Below are 6,848 nucleotides of genomic sequence, written 5' to 3'. Positions count from 1 at the left end.
AAGCAAGTACACCAAGGAATTACTCAAAAGATTTAGAATGGAGAACTCCAAACCCATTGGCACACCAATGAGTCCCTCATGTAAGCTTGACAAGGATGATGAAGGTAAATGTGTAGACTTAAAATACTATAGAGGCATGATTGGATCATTATTATATTTAACTGCAAGTAGGCCTGATATCATGTTTAGTGTTTGTTTATGTGCTAGATATCAATCTAATCCTAAAGAATCTCATTTGAATGCTGTTAAAAGAATCCTTAGATACTTAAATGGTACTCAAACTTTAGGGTTATGGTACTCTAAGGACTCACAAATAGATTTATTAGGATATTCTGATGCTGACTTTGCTGGATATAAACTAGATAGAAAAAGCACAAGTGAAACTTGTCAATTTTTTGGAGTTAACCTAATCTCATGGTTTAGCAAGAAACAAAATTCGGTAGCACTGTCTACGGCTGAGGCCGAATACATTGCAGCCGGAAGTTGTTGTGCTCAAATCTTGTGGATTAAGCAACAACTCGAAGACTTTGGAATTAAACTTAATGAAATACCAATAAAGTGTGACAACACAAGTGCCATAGATCTATCTAAAAATCCTATTCAACACTCAAGATCCAAACATATTGAAATAAGACATCACTTCATAAGAGAACATGTTCAAAACAAAAATATAATTCTTGAATATGTTTGCACCGAAAATTAATTAGCTGATATCTTTACAAAGGCCCTTAGTGAGGATAGATTCTGTGAAATTAGGAGAAATCTAGGAATTCTTGATCCATTTGCCTGAATTATTTTTCAAATTCCAATGATTTATGGTCAAAATCTCCTAAGAGCTCAATTTCCAACACCTTTCTTGGTCCCAAAATCTCAAGTTTTTCATTCTAAAAACTCATCTTAGAGCTAAACTCCTTCTCCCCAAAATTCAAATTTTTCTGGAATTTATTCACATTTTTTCTGATTTTCTGAACTTCATGAGTCGACCCCCATGAGTCGACTCAATGGCAAACTTGTAATTCCCAGCAACTTCCAACGGGCTGAAGGGTTTATATGTTGAATTACTGTTCATGAGCCGACCCTCACGCTCGTCTTCCTCCTTCCGAAATCCATTCTCCCTTCTCCCATTTGCTCCATTTCCTAGGCTTGAGCTAGTGGAACTCCTCCCGCCTCCTCTCCACCGCAAATAGCCACTCCGGGAAAGGTTCTTTTGTGACCTCTTCCCTTGTTCTTCACGGTTGGAGCGTGCCCTAGCACTCCACCGTCCCTCTCAAATCCACTCATTCTCTCCTCCAAAACCTCAAATCACTCTCTTATAATCCTTCCTCCACTCCTTCACTTGCTCCTCAAGTCTCCTCGCCTGCTATTGAAGAGGGTATGGCACCAAAAATGAAACTTCCCCAAAGGAGAAAGTCTGTCCGGGAACTTGAAGAAAGTGTCAGAAGGAAAAGACAAGCGGCACAGTCCACCTCTGCTCCCGTTCCAGATTCAGTTCAAGGTCCTTCACAGTCTTCTCAAACTCCCAGTAAGAACCCTCTCTCAGATAGAAAAGTAGAAACCGGGAAAAACATTGACTTCCGGTTCTTTGAAAGTGAGGGATTTTCTTTAGCAAGTAAGATCAAAACTCAGGGATGGAGCTTTTACTGTTTACTCAAAGAAGTCACCTTTGTTGACCTTGTTAGGGAGTTTTATCAGAATCTTATTTATGGAAATGGGTCTGTAACTTCAACTGTGAAAGGGATTGATATCTGTCTGGATCCTGTCATTTTAGGGGAGATTTTACACTTACCTAGTGAAGGTTATGCATACATGGAACTCCCCGTGAAAGAAGAAGGTATAAGTGTTATATTTGGAGGAACCTACCAAGGAAATTTGAATAAACTAGAGGCCAAGATTTTACCTATAGAAATGAGAATCTTACATCAAATGGTCACAAAACTTTTCTTCCCTAGGAGTGGTAGGCACGATCTTCTGTCAGGCAGGGACATATGCATTATGTTTCACATTATCACAGAAACCCCCCTAAACCTCCCAGCACTTATGATAGAGGCCATGAGAGAGACTCTGAACAGATCTAAGGCACATTTGCCTTATGGTATGGCCCTGACTAGAGTTTTCAGGAGGTTTGGAGTTAGTTGTGAGGGGGAGGCTCCCACCAAACTGTCTCATGTTGATACCTTCAATTTTCACACCTTGCATCGAATGGGGTTCACAAAAAGTGGTGGTGGTTGGATCAGGGGAGCTGAAGAGAGAACAGAAGAAAGAGCAGAAGAGAGAGCAGAAGAAAGAGCTGAGGATACAGCAGAAGTCAGAGCTGAAGAAGAAGAAGGTCCATCATCTCCTGTTCATGGCTTCAGGGCAGCTTCACCAGATATACAGTTCTTTCCGGATCCAGAGGCTGGCCCTTCTGAGTTTACCAGGATACCCACACCTGTGCATCAGCCAGAGAGCAGAGCACCTCCGCCAGAGTTCACACTGTCCGATTATCAGATTGAGCGGATTGCACAGCGTATGGTCTCTTTGATGTCGAGTCAGATGAGCAGTACTTCATTTGTACCAGGAGCTACTTCTACTGATCAGACTTTGACTCCCCACATCTCCACAGTATATCAGATGATGGCAGATCAGTCCATGAGGATTCAGCAGCTTGAGGACACTGTTCTGAGATTGACTGGCAGAGTTCTCGAGTTACAGGGGCAGATCTTCGATTTGGCACACCCTCAGCCTCAGGAGTCTTCGATTGAGGTCACTGATCTCACTGCAGAGGCCGGCAGACTCAGAGGAGCTCTTGAGGGCGGTTATGAGTTACTGAGGAAGGAGATCAGAGGATCAAGTGAGCAAGCTACTACTCAGTTCACTGCACTTCTCCAGGCTGTCTCCAGGGCACTGACTGTACTTGACTCCATCAGACTTACCCTTTCAGTTCAGTCCCTAGCTTCTCAGCGTTCTCAGCCACCCAGTTCCTCCCGTTCGCCTGCTCGTGCCAGTTCTTCCTCTCGTGCCAGAGGCAGACGGGGTCGAGGACGCATCTCAGATCCAGATCCATCTGATCCTTATCACATTTCTGATGATTCTGATCATTGATCATTTCTAGATCCTAGGTTTTAGTATTTAGTCCTCTCTAGGATCTGTATTTTTGGGGCCATGTATTGACATGAGCTAGTTGACTTTGTATGTTACTTTTTATGTTACAATCTATGTACTGAAACAATTATGGCTTTACCTTTGGAATGATGATTATCTTACTTTGGTCATATATTCTCTTTTGTGAAATATTGTCTTCTCTTTATGGTATTATCATTTTATGATTGCTGTTAATAGTTGCTTCATTAAGGGGGAGCAAACCCTACAAAAAAAAATTTAATTAATGCTTCAGAAAAAGGACTTAACCTTGTTTGATGATGTCAAAAAGGGGGAGAAATTAAACACAAAGAAATCCATCAAAAGCAAACACTACAACTTATGAGAAATTAATACATTGACAATTTTAAGTACAAATGCTAAATATACTGCAAATAAGTACCTTTTAAAATTACTTATACTCTAATTTGCTGTAAACCATTGAATATGCTTTGATAGGCTTTGAAATTTCAAGCCTACTCTGATATATTGAATACATTGCTCTAATACTTTGACAATTTTACTACTCCGATACAATTACTCAATTTTACTCTGATACATTGAAAAACTGTTTTTATTACTCTGATACTTTGCAAAATTTTTCTCTGATACTTTGTAAAATTGTTTTTCCTATACTGATACATTGCAGGATTTTCATTTCTCTTGCTCTGATACATCTTAAACTTAAATGATCTATTACTCTTTCCAAATCAACTATTCAATATGCTTTGGCACACATGACTAGTTTTGAGAATTGAGAAAATTTTTCAAAATACAGTTTGCTCTGATAAAAAAAATCAAATTTTCTGCTCTTACACCAAAACAATAATCCAATGAGCATATCTTCCAATCTTTAAGCAAATGGGCAAACTACTTATGCATATAACCATTTGTTTCACATGCCAAAAGAATCATACTCTTTTCAAGCATATGCTTTTGAAATTCATGATTCATATAAATGCTTTTGTTCAAATATTTTGTCATCATCAAAAAGGGGGAGATTGTTGCTCCTAGATTGATTTTGATGACTACAAAACAGTTGGAAGGGATACAAATAATTTTTATGTGAAAAAGACCTTATGCTCTACAGGGGCAAAATCATAATTTTATCAAAACTCTGATTTAATAACATCATCGTGTAGAACAAATGATATGTAATCTATTGGTGAAAGTTTCATGATTTTTGGACTTATATTTTTGGAGTTATGAAGGTTTGAAGTTCATGAGTCGACTCATGAGTCAACTCATGAAACTATGAGCTGATTGGCACGCAAAGATTAGCCATGGCACGCTGGTTTTCTGGCTTGGCACGACCTGTGAGTCGACTCATGAGTCGACCCACAAGGCATGAGTCGACTCATGAGTCGACCTCTGCTGTTTTGGGCCAAGAAAATCCAGAAACCCAATCTCTGGACTTTGCAACAGAGGTCGACTCATGAGTCGACCCCTGAGGCATGAGTCGACTCATGAGTCGACTCATATGTCGGGATTTGCCTGTAACGGCTAGTTTTTGGCCAGATTTGGTTGCTTTTTAATGCTGCTTTTTGTGCTCTAACGGCTCTTTTTCTGCCTAGTTTGTTTTCCCTTGTCTCTTAAGGCTATAAAGGTTTCAAAAGGTGGAAAACAAAAACAAGAGAGATCCAAATATCCAAGAGGCATTCAAGTGATTTGAAAAGAGAAAATCAAGAGCATTCAAGAGGGCATTCAAGTGCATTCAAGAGAGAGTTTTCTCAAGCCAACTTCTCAACCTCATTCAAGAGCTCATTTACAGCCTTCAAGAAGCCTTCAATCAAGCTCACCAACTCCTCAAGCATTTACTTCATCTCTCATCCACTTTGAGGAAATCCAAGAAGGGCTTCTTCATTTGAGTAAAGCGTATTTATTGTTATATTCGCTCACTTAAGGAGCTATTCTTGTACTTATTTGTGCTCTAAACTGATTTTATCTTGTGAGCAATTGTTTTTGTTTTGGAGGGTTTCCAAAACAAGGAAAGGTTGATCCGAACCTGAAATCGGAGTGTATTGGGTCAGCTTGTACCCGGGAAACAAGTGGACTAGCTTGGGATAGCTAGTGTCGGAGTTTCCGACGGTTGTATTCGGGTTGAATACAAAGTATAGTGGATTGGAATTCCCAAGTAGGAGCTTGGGGAGTGGATGTAGGTGCAAGGTTGGCACCGAACCACTATAAATCATTGTGTTTGTGGCATGCTTTATTGTTTCTCTTTAATTCTCCATTATATCCTTGCATTCTTGTTTTAAGTAATTAATCTCAAACCAAAGTCTCTCTCTTCATTCATCAAGCTTTTGATATATAATTTTTACAAGTAATTAGTTAAGCCTAAAATTTTTAAAACCCAATTCACCCCCCCTCTTGGGTTGCATAGCTGGGCAACATTATTTTTTCTCTTTCTTTTTTTTTTCTCCCTCAATAAGTGGTATCGGGGCACAACAAAATTAATCTCATTTGGATTTAATTTGACCCAAGATTTATATCCTTAGATTAGCTACTCTTTGGATTCAATTAAGATTAAATTTGCTTACTCCATATTAGGCACTACATTTTCTGAAAAGATTTGCTTTTGTATGGTTCTAATGATATATTTATGTCAACGGTATGCCTAAGATTTAAAACCAGTTGGCAGCTAAATACTCTTATAATATTTTTTAATTCACAATATAATTGGAAAGCACTATATTAGTTTGTTGATTTTCTCACCTTAAATGTACTGCCAAAACACACCCTTGGCTCTATATGCCAATATAAAGTTCACATTCTACAAACTAATATAAATGTGATATAGCATGGCATGTCATGATTCAAGGCCCCTCCATGAGCCATGCTAACTCTCTCATAACTTGTTCCCCCACTTTTTGAAGTAAATATTCGTTGCAACGGTGATACTATATCAAATTTATAACAAACCAATCAAAAGTCGGAAATCGATAGGAACAGTGTGAGGTATCATCATGAAAATCGATGAAATACATGGTAATTAATGAAATATAAGCGTTCTCATTGACTTGTTACAAGTTTGACATGGTACCACCATTGCAACAAATAGTTATTCCACTCTTTGGACATTATTAGGAGAAATTGATGAAGTGCTTGAACAGAACTCTATAGTAAATATGTATGCAAGCATAAACAGCACGCATGCACTATGCAAATTTAACCTTATTCCTATATCTTTAGTTACCAATATTACTATGATCATACGGACAAATCAGTTATTATAGGTAATTGTACTCGGTAACGCACTGTCAACTTGATGTTTCCTTGAAATCTCTATGACGAGTCTACTAAAGATTATAATTAACAAAAAGGAAGAACCTATAACTTTTTTATAGCTTAAAGATAGAATAATGGGACAAATTCCAACGATTGATGCAATAACATGTGGATCTGCAATATTCCACTATCTGCTTGCCGCTAACATACATACACGCACACACACTCATACACATGATAATGATGAGAATTTTTTTATTGAGAGAGAGTGCTGATCATTATCTTGATTGACATGAACTATGAATATTTAAATAAAGCCTAAAGACAAAGCAAAGATAGTCTAAAGTATTTCGATGCAAAGCCAATTTGCATTATTAAATGATAATCTTGTTGGTTCACTTGGCAAAGAGTTTGGAGTAATCCTTTTATGCTTGATTCGATTTGATATATTACAATTTCTTAAAAGAGCATTCAAACTGACATTTCTCATGGAGACGAGGGAA

The sequence above is a fragment of the Elaeis guineensis genome, chromosome 5 (genome assembly GCF_000442705.2).
Source record: "Elaeis guineensis isolate ETL-2024a chromosome 5, EG11, whole genome shotgun sequence".
NCBI classification, from domain to species: domain Eukaryota; kingdom Viridiplantae; phylum Streptophyta; class Magnoliopsida; order Arecales; family Arecaceae; genus Elaeis; species Elaeis guineensis.
Note: the sequence above shows the minus strand (reverse complement) of the source record.